General features: G+C 44.1%; 1 pseudogene; it reads left to right on the top strand.

Annotated features, from left to right (window-relative positions):
- The first annotated feature begins 603 nt into the window (after positions 1-603).
- Positions 604-7,448, top strand: LOC143411494 (tubulin-specific chaperone E pseudogene; annotated as a pseudogene).
- The last annotated feature ends 730 nt before the right edge of the window (positions 7,449-8,178 follow it).

Genomic DNA, 8,178 nt, shown 5'->3' with positions numbered 1-8,178 from the left:
CTTATATATATATAATTACAATGTAATAATTGAAATAATAAAAATAGAAGGGTGATCAGCAGAGAGAGCAAACAGATCAGGGGGAGGGAGGAGGGGAGAGAAAAGGAAGGTTCTGGGGACCGAGATTGATCAAATCATGTTCTGTACATCAATGAATGTGGCATAACAAATCCCACTCTTATGTATAATTATAATGCACCAATAAAAAAATTTTGAAAATCCTCATGCCCCTTTTGGGACAGCAGTGGATACCTAGAATGTGGGTGTGACAGGGAGGGGGAAGGTGGGACAGGGTTGGGACCCCATGGAAAGAGTCATTAGTTCTTTCCTGACATCCTTGGTTGGACCTCCCAACTTGGTGATGTCGTAAATATCACAAGGAGGAGCTGTGTGAGAAACCAGTCAGGGAGCGCTGGATCTGTCAGGGCAAACTGTCAAAGAGCTCCAGTGCCAGCTCTCTCAGAGCCCGGGGGTCTTTTATGGGGTAACATCTCAGGTTCTAAAACCAGGTCAACTGCAGCTCAGGCTCAGAGTTTCTGATTATGGAGCCACAGGGACTGACCCAGTGTGGGTCCTGGTGTTCCCAGGCTCAATTTGAAGGCCATGCGTTGGCTGAGAGCAGCTCCAGAGTGGGGACAGCACACCCACCTTCCCGGGGCTGAGCAGAGGTATGAACAGGCTGGACAGCAGCCTAAGAGCCTGCAAGATGGAGATGGCGTGATGACACACAGAGACCGCGGAGTCAGGTGTGGCTTCAGGACAGGCCCATGGGACCCAAGCTGGACTGCAAGGGGAGAAGGCCACTTTCTACTAGAGACAGTTCCAATGCTTGCGTTTCTGCACCCTTGATTGCAGCATTGAATTGTAATATACCTGTCTCCTGAAGGAGCTTAAAGTGATTTTTTTTAAATAAAAAATTTAATTGACACATAATAATTATACTTATTTATGGGGTACAGTGTGACATTTCAATACATGTATACAATGCGTGATGACCAGATCAGGGTCATTGGCATATCATCACATTAGAAATTTATTTTATTTATTTATTTTTTTTGTTGGGAACACTTATAGTCTTTTCTTCTAGCTATTTTGAAATACTTCATCAATTGTCATCAGCTACAGTTAGCCTACTGTGCTATAGAACATTACAAGTTATCCCTTCTATCTAACTGCACCCCAATATCTTAATCATCCCCTCTCCATCCTGTTCCCCACCCCTGCTGTCCACTTCCAGGGCTTTGGTAACTATTGTTCTGTTCTGTTCTGTTTCCATGAGTTGGACTTTTAGCTTCCATATATAGGACAGAGAATGCAGTATTCATCTTTTTGTGTCTGACAGTTTACTTAACAGTGTCTTCCAAGGTGATTCTCAAAGGATAGTCACCAGATGCAAGTATCAGAAGCCCCTGGACATCCTGGGTGAGGCTCAGGCATGTGCATTTTTAAAAAGGACTCCAAATGTGTCTTATTGCCTACAGAGTCACACTGCAGATGGATTTCTTAGGTGTCAAGATAGGAAGGTGGGGCAGATATATTTTGACAGCTTCTTTGTGCTCTTCACATTACACTATGCTAGTTATTCACTCCGTCAAACATTGAGAGAAAAAATATGTTTGGAGGTGGTAGAGTGTCTCATAATATCTGCCATTTCCCTTTCTCTTCTCTGCACCAGTGTAATTCCTGAATTTCCAATGAACATTACTAGCTTGAAGTCCTATGAAAATCACTTACTGATAGTTATGGTTTAGATGTTGTGTCCCCCAAAAGCTCATGTGTGAGACAATGCAAGAAGGTTTGGAGGAGAAGTGATCAAGTTATTGCCTTGACCTAATCAGTGGATTAATCCCTGATGGGATTGACTGAGTGGTAACTGGAGGCAGGTGCGGTGTGGCTGGAGGAGGTGGTTCATTGGTGGCATGGCTATGGGGTATATATTCTGTATCTGGAGCAGAGAGTCTCTGCTTCCTCATCATCATGTGAGCTGCTTCCCTCTGTCACACTCTTCTCCATGATGTCCTGCCTCACCTTAGCCCCAAGGAATGGGACCTGCTGTTTATGGACTGAAGCCTCTGAAACTGTGAGTCCCTAAATAAGCCTTTCCTCCTCCAGAATTGTTTTGGTCAGGTTCTTTAGTTATAGCAGTGAAAAATCTGACTAAAACACTGAGCCTTTCTCATCCCCACCAGGAAACAGAAAACACACCAGCAGGAATATATTAGTTTTCTATGCTGGTGTAGCCAATTACCACAAGCCTGCTGGCTTGAAATGCCACCCATTGATAATTTCAGGAGATGATGGCTTGGGAGTTCAGGCATGGCTTAGCTGGGCCGGCTCCACAAGGCTATATATAGTACAGGTATCAGCCAGGCTAATTCTCAGCTGGAGCTTGATGGACACAAAGTGAAAGTGGTCGTTGGCAGAATCCACTTCTTTGTGCTTATAGAACCAAGGGCTCTGACTTCTTTCCTGTGTTTGGCTGGAGGCCACTCCCAGATCTATAGGCTTCATGGTTACAATAAATATGGCAGTTTGCTTCTTTAAGACCTGCATAAGAGTCAATCTCTCTCTCCCTCCTTCTCTCTCTCTCTCTCTCCCTCTCTCTCTTTCTGCAAGCAGTGATGACAGATTCTTATATAAGGTAACCTAATCAAGGGAGAGTGATGTCCCATCACATTGGCCATATTAGGTGTGTATTAGTCTACTCAAGTTGCTACAACAAGCCACCACAGACTAGTTGGCTTAAATGATAGAGGATCATTTTCTCACAGTTCTGAAGGCTGGAAGTCTGATTTAAGGTGTCTTCGGGGATTTCTCCTGAGGTCTCTGTCCTGGCCTTGTAGATGGTCATCTTTCTGTGTCCTCACATGGTCTCTCTCTGTGCATGTCTGGGTCCTAACCTTCTCCTCTTTTAAGGACACCAGTCATATTGGATTAGGGTCCACCCATATGAACTTCTTTTGAAAGGCCCTGTCTCCAATACGGTTACATTCTGAGGTACTGGGGATTGGGACTCCAGTATATGAATGGGGGTGGGCGGGCCCAGTTCAGCCTATGACACAATGTCATGTAGGATATCTCAGCAAGAAAAAAAGCAGGGGAAAATGAATGCTGCTGTGGGGTGGTCAGATCCAGACTCTGAAGAAATCCTGGGGAGCTGAAACCTCAGCTTGGACTTGAAGCATTAGAAGGAACTAGTGGCATGAAGAGTAGAGAGGCAGTGTCCAGGCGGAAAGAGTGACATCGCCTCAGTTAGGAATGACTTCAGCTTCAAGTAAGAGTGTTGTGATTACCGGTGACGGGAAGGGGAAGAGGTAGGGGTCCATTTTCTCTACATCACGAGGACTTGGAGGAGGCAGCTTCTAGCCTTGACTTAGCAGATCCACGTCAAGCCAGCATTTGTGATTCTCTTGTCATTTCCCTCATGAACACCATATAGCAGTTGCTGCCCTAATATCATTTCAGGGTTCAAGGCCCAACAAATGAGGAAATGCCGGGAGCACAGTCTCTCTTTTAAATCAGCAAAGTGAAAGCTTTCCTAGAAGACTATTGGCTTCACTGCCGTGGCTGCCCTACCTGCAAGGAAGGCTGGGATTAGGAAGTGGAAGGAAGGTGGAGGTGGAGAGTGGACGTGTCAATCAATCAGGGTGCCATAAGTGCACAAAGACGAGTAGGGGAGGAGCATGGCTTGATCAGAGAGTTGACTGGTTAGCAGAGTTGGAGGATGGACTTGAGCAAGGAAGGGACTTGGCAGCAGAGCAGAAAGGGAGTCCTAAAGGACAGAACAATAAGTTTACCTTTGGGAAAGTTGTCAATATCAAGGTGGAGTCACTTGCGTCAAATCCACACAAACCAGGAGACAAAGAAGGGACAGCCCTCGTGCACTCATGTCTGTAAGAACTGTCACAAAGACGCTCCGGTTGGCTCTCACGGACACCTTAACAAGAACTTTTGCCAAGGACTTTCCAATCTGTGACTTGCTCCATGAGTCATGCAGATGTCTGCGAACACTTACTTTCCTGAAACACCATCTCCACTAACAAACTGATCTCAACTCCTGTGATAAACTCTGCAACCAGCGTTCCCTTTGTCTCAAAACAACTTACGTGTACTCCTCATTTTACCTTTCAAAGCCCTCACCTCCCTTGGCCTCCCTTAATGTGTGTGCACACTTCACACTGCAGTGGGGTTGCTGTTCCCAGTGAAATCCTTTTCTGAAAAGCTGCTCTGTTTGTTATTTAGGTTGATATCTTGAAGACATTGGAAGAAGTTACATATGGTTACAGAACAGGCCACCTGAAACTTAAGTGGCATTGAACAATAACCATTTTGTTACGTGCACCCTTTCTGTGAGTACGGCATTCTGAACAGGCACAGAGATGTTGTATTAGTCAACTTTCCACTGCTATAACAAATACCTAAGAAAATCAGTCAACTTACCAGGAGAAAAGGTTTATTTTGGCTCACAGTCTTGGAGGTTCTAGTGCATGATTTCTTGTCCTGTTGATTGGCCAGTGGTGAGGCAGCACATCATGGTGGGAGTGCAAGGTGGAGCAAAACCACTCATCTGGGGCCAAAAGAGAGAATAAGGAAGGGGATGGAGTTCTACAGTCTCTTTCAAGGGCATGCTCCACTGACCTGAAGACCTTCCTTCCATTAGGTTCCACCTTTTAAAGATTCCACCATCTTCCAATACTGCCACCCGGACACTAAGCCTTTAACACATGGGCCTTTAGGAAACATTCAAGGTCCAAACTATAGCAGATGGCTTGTCTCTGTTATGTGGTACTTTAGGTCTTAGCTCAAATGTTGAATGGCCAGATATAGAGCAAATGTCTGGGGGATGGAGTCACCCAAAGCTTCTCTCCTCCTCTATCTGGGGTGTGGGCTGGGATGGCTGGAAGGCTGGGCTCAGCTATAGACTGGAGGCTCCCAGGTGACCTCTCTTTGAGGCTGGCCTGGGTTCCTTACATTGTGCTGCTGGGTTTTGAGAGAAGAATCTGGGTAGTTATCAAGAGACCTGGGCTTAACCTGCAAGGCTCCCTGTCCTCTTGCCTTGGACATCACCCACAATCACTTGTGTTGCAGTCTTTTGATTACACAATAGTCACTCAGTCCAGCCCAGATCCAAGGGGAGGGGAACCAGCCTCCATCTAGCAGTGGAGTAGAGGCAAGGTGGCATTGAAGGGACCACGTGGAATGGGAGATGTTGTCACAGCTCTTTGGAAAATCTGGTCTGTCCTAGCAGATGACCAAAAGGTTTTAATATAGGGGAGTAATACAACCAGATTATGGTTTTAGAATTCTGGCTGTGGTTTGAGAATTAGTTGGATTGGGTCAAGACTGGAAGTGGGAGAGATGGTAGGAGGTTGGTCCAAATAAAGATTATAAGTTTGGAATCTGGACAGACTGGAGAGAGATTTTGCAGGTGAAATCTCTAGGGAACTGACTGAATGAGCTATCTGAAGGGGCGGGATGAGTCAGGTTCAGGTTGATACAGGTAACTGGTGCCAGGTGCATAGGATCAGGGAAGATTTGGGGAAAACAACAGGCTCAGTTCTGAACATTTGAATTTGAGGTTTCTGTGAGATATCCAGGAAGAGTTTTCTCTAGTTATATATATAGAAAAAATTTCCAATCTGGAGGTGTTGACCCAAAAATCACCCATGGTTTGCCAGCTGCATGCAAGGGGCCACCTGGACTAACTACCCAGCTACCACAGGCAGAGACGTGCTGTAGTCAAACAAGTAGAGCAAAACCACAGGGCTCCTTTGTGAGTTATTCTCAATGATGTGCAGCAAGTAGACACTTTGAAGATCTCATGTTTTGGACTCTGTCTTATAATGAGTGACACTTTGATGTTTGATGTCATTGGTTGAAGAGTTGAAGGTGATGAAGAACATGCAACATTGTGCTTTTTCTGTCATTGTCTGTCCTGTAGCATGACACTGGTTAGGAGTAGAGTGGGACAATCCAGAGGGGGGGGGAGAGGGGGACGGAGGTGGGGGGGTGATTGAGGGTGCAAAGCATGATGGGAATCATGAAGCAACTGTGTATTTTAAATCAGGCACTCAATAGGAGGATCCTTTATTCTTCCAAACAAGGTAAATTTTGGAGTAAAAATTCTACTGCAATTAAGAACCACTGTATGGGGACTTGGGAGTCTGAGGCAGGAGGATTGCCAAGTTCTGGGCCAGCCTCAGTAACTTAGTGAGACAATCAGCAACTGAGCAAGATATTGTCTATCTCCTCTACCTCTATAAAAGACAGTGATTTTCTTTTTTCCCTCCAACCTTTCAGAATTTCTCCATGTTGCATTGTGCTGGAGGACAAGAACTTGTGGGAAACAAAGTGACAATTCCCATCACTGTGTTGAGATTCCTCCTTTAATCAAGACCTCAAAAACAAACAAACAAACAAAACAAAAACAAAAGAAAAGAAAACAAAAAAACCCCAAAAGAACCACCTGTGTGTCAGATGATGACAGGAAAGAGCAAATCGTTACAACTGGGAAGAAATCTGTGGAAACCATTGGTTTTAACTCTGTGATTAAACAGCAGAGTCAACTGAGCAAGTTACAAGAATCTTCTCTAAGGAAATGTGCACTAATTTGTGCTGGTAAAAAAGGAGGTATTGTCAAAACAAATCCTAAAATTACAAGAGTAAATGTCTCAAAAAACCTGCAGTCACTGGTAGTGAAGTGATCCATTTTGCTGATTAGCTCCAAAACCTGGTTCCTCTTAACACAGTGAAAATAAACTGCAGTTTCCCTCTGGCTCACCGTCTCTAACAGGAACATTTCCTACACTGAATGGTTTAGTTCTCAGTCAAACAGGAATAACACAGGTCAAGGTGCCGCAGTGTGCCCCTGGGTGGTCATTTCTTGAGGAGCTGAACCAGGACTCCAGCAGCACCTTCATTTCAGAAAAGCCAAATGATGCTCCACAGATGCTCACGTTATTAGACCTTTCCTCTAATCCGTCAATTGATGAAAACCAGCCGTTCCCAAAAGCCTGTCTGCCCAGATTAGAGCAACTAATCCTTTATGACATTGGAATTTCTTCTATACATTTTTAGATGCTGGAATTGGAAATATCCATGTTCCTGTCTCTGCAGTGCTTTGCAGTAAATGACAATCATATATCACAATGGCCATTTATCAAATGAGCTAGAAAAATTACAGAGCCTACGTGCTCTGTCCTGCCTAAGAAGCCCCTGACTGAAGGCAGCCAAGGAGCACAGACCAGCAGCTCGTGTTGCCAAAGTCTGAAGACCCCGAACAAATGTGAGATTCTTTCAGAGAAAAGGCAAGAAGCTGAGCTTGATACCAAAAAGCTTTTGGAAATGAGTGGAAAAAGGCTGGTGGATATCAGGATCCAGAGGAAAACAGACCAAATGAAGAATGTCTTACAATCTGTCCTAGGTACCAGCTCCTCTGCCATACATGAAAGATAAAACATCCAAACCAACTTGAACAGAAGGCTCTAGAAAGGCAACTGCTAGCACTAGGAAATGACCTATCGTCATTGCAGTTTTATTTTGTGGAAAATGGAGATTGTCTATTAGTGAGATGTTAACAACCCCCTTTAACCATTTGGTGACCAGTCTATCATGACTGGGTTCCCTGGAAAGAAATGATTTATTGAAATAGTTCTACTGTAAAAAAAAAAAATGAGATTTACAACTTTCTCCAAAATATAAATTTTTCATTGGGAAGAGACCATTTTTAGGCTTGTATAAAACGGCAAAACAAAGACGTTAACTACTAAAACCAAAAGCAAAAACAAAAACAAAAAAACCCAGCAAATGATCCACGTGTAGTTGTTAGTTTGAGATGAAAGTAAGAAATAAGATTTTTAGAGAAAATAACATTTTTCCAGGGAGAGAGCACAGGGGCTCATAGGAATTCTGAAGGACACCAACATTCTCAAGCCTCGTCAAAGGAACCACAAATGAGGTGAGGAGGTTTAGGGAGGCAGCACTCTACAATCCAGATGAGTAGAGGATAGTAGGATTCTCATTTCTTCTGCATGTAATCTGTTGAATTAGGTGCCTCTGAACAACTCCATTGTATACTCTTGAGAAAAATAAAGTGGCAAGGCTGAATATCATTTTTGCTCTTATGAAAATAAATAGTTTTGGCCTCCTGGATCCACTGAAAGAATCTTGGGGTCCCCC

The sequence above is a fragment of the Callospermophilus lateralis genome, chromosome 12 (genome assembly GCF_048772815.1).
Source record: "Callospermophilus lateralis isolate mCalLat2 chromosome 12, mCalLat2.hap1, whole genome shotgun sequence".
Classification (NCBI taxonomy): domain Eukaryota; kingdom Metazoa; phylum Chordata; class Mammalia; order Rodentia; family Sciuridae; genus Callospermophilus; species Callospermophilus lateralis.
Note: the sequence above shows the minus strand (reverse complement) of the source record. Positions and strands in the feature narration are given on the sequence as shown.